At 39.7% G+C, this 2,023-nt stretch overlaps 1 protein-coding gene across 2 annotated transcripts in view; it reads left to right on the top strand.

The window, feature by feature from the left end:
* The first annotated feature begins 1,366 nt into the window (after window positions 1-1,366).
* Window positions 1,367-2,023, top strand: part of LOC101859426 — a 6,633-nt gene continuing 5,976 nt past the window's right edge. The window contains exon 1 of one of the 2 annotated variants that reach the window (XM_005103984.3): window positions 1,367-1,510. The gene's annotated coding sequence lies outside the window, so the exon portion shown is untranslated. Of the gene's footprint in view, window positions 1,847-2,023 lie in introns of both variants that reach the window. The other variant, XM_005103983.3, reaches the window with a different exon arrangement.

The following is a 2,023-nucleotide window of genomic DNA, read 5'->3' as shown; positions in this document are numbered from 1 at the left end:
TTGTATAGCGCAAATCCCCGCTCAACAGCAAGCTCTAATCTATACTAGATCTATAACCCCTTTTCTCTGTATAAGCTTTCGGGAAGAAAACAACCATTTACAGCAGGCGTTGACAAATTGCTACCTCAGAATTACAACATTCTATCTCACACTTTTTTTTTTTTTTTACGGTTTTAAGCCATCAGCCACAAAACAATTGTTACATCTGCTCTATCAAAATTGCAAGATTATATGGAGTCGTTATCAAGATATTAAAGAATTTAATTGCATTCGAAAAAGCTTGGCATGTTGTGAAACTCAACATTTTGTACGTCAAATTTATCAAAACCAGATCTAGATCTAGATCTTGGTAGACCTACTGAGAACTTTGTAATAATTCTATGGCAGCGAAATGTTTTGGACAGGGCCGTAACCCAGTGCGCTTGATGACTTTTTGTTGTTGCTGTTGTTAATGAAAAAAATAAAGAATATAACTATTGCTTCTTCTTCTTCTTCGTTTTCAGGCGTTAGGTTTAGAGCAGACATTGACGATCATGGTACCTCATTCCGTCCTCTTCATTCCCTCTATCTTTCTAATCAGCAGCAGTTTCTCGCGTACATTTGATCTATTTATGTGGGAAAAGAATCTCCATTGTCTTTTTCTGATGGTTTGTATTACTACTAAACGTTCAATAAAATGATTCATATATAAAAAATTCATCAGTTTGCCCTCTCCTGATTGTGCCAATCTTATTGCAACATTAAGATATAAAACGTGTCTGACCGAGTAATCGAAAGAAAAAACAGAAGACATTTTTCAGACTTTTCACTCTCATTTCCAAGTTCTTTTCTTCTAATACATCCGAAATTGTCTTTAGACGACCAACCGTTGTCTGTGAGAAAAGTAGCAGTGCGGGTGGTTGGAGGGCGCCACTAGTAGGTTCTACTTCTTTCCTGTTCCGCTGTTGTTTCTGTCTATCTGTCTTACTGTTTACCCGGCGTATTATAACCATTATTATGCCGATGATGTGCTTCTCTTTACTCAAATCAACAAACAAACGAAGCGGTCGTCTCAGACAAGCTGTCGTCTTATCAGTATCGTTATTGTGTACTACTTACACAACGGGAGAAATGGGGAGTGGTCGTTTGTACAGGTGATTGTCTTATGCAGGTAGCCGTTAGAGCAGGTTTGCCTGAATGTCATCCCAATTTCGGAAATATATTTTTTGCTTCTAAAATATAACAGTAAGACTTCCTCCTTTTCCCTTTCAAGAGTCCAGTTTCTCTCTAAATTTAACTAGCCTAGGCCTAACCCGACCTATTTCATACAGACATATCCTAAAAATAGAATGCTGGCAAGACCGAAGAGCAGAGTAGGCCTATTCAAAATCAATTCAGGCTGGAGGCCTAGGCCCTACTTATTCATCCGTGTTGTAACTAGCTGGCGCGAAAGTTCCATGACCGCATGAGAAGAGATGTTTTTGGAACTGTGTAGGCTGCTGTACTTCAATATCTTGTGACTTGACAAGAGGTCTGGAAATGGACCATTGACTCATTGACCACATTTTCATCTGTTGTGTCGGATTATTTGAATTTGATGGGGGTAGACAGCGCGCTGCTGGAGGTGGTAGCTAGATTCTATAGGTCTTGCTTCACGTGTGTGTGTGTGTGCATTACTGTGCTTGTATGTGTGTGTGGGTTTCAATTCTGAGATTTGCGTATCTAGGAAAAGACAACGTTCATGTTTAGCGGATTGTAAATAGGCCTTCTTTCTGATTCTCGAAGCATCTTCCATTATCCGACTGTGAGAAGGCGTGATATTTTCATCATAGTGAGAGAGAAGGTTTTCTGCAGTTCGTTGCCGTGGGTGAGCAATGTTTTTGTTTTGTAGTGAGGTTGAGGTGGCCATAAATACATTGCGTTGACCTACTTCTTTACTGCTTTATTACATGATGTATTCGTTCAGTCTGTATGCCTTGCTTTTCCCAGAGCAGTCGTGTCCTCTGCTTTATTTTGCTCTCTCTCTCTCTCTCTCTCTCTCTCT

This window comes from Aplysia californica, unplaced genomic scaffold, assembly GCF_000002075.1.
Source record: "Aplysia californica isolate F4 #8 unplaced genomic scaffold, AplCal3.0 scaffold00399, whole genome shotgun sequence".
NCBI classification, from domain to species: Eukaryota; Metazoa; Mollusca; class Gastropoda; order Aplysiida; family Aplysiidae; genus Aplysia; species Aplysia californica.
The sequence above is the reverse complement of the archived record's forward strand: the minus strand, read 5'-3'. Positions and strand labels throughout refer to the sequence as shown.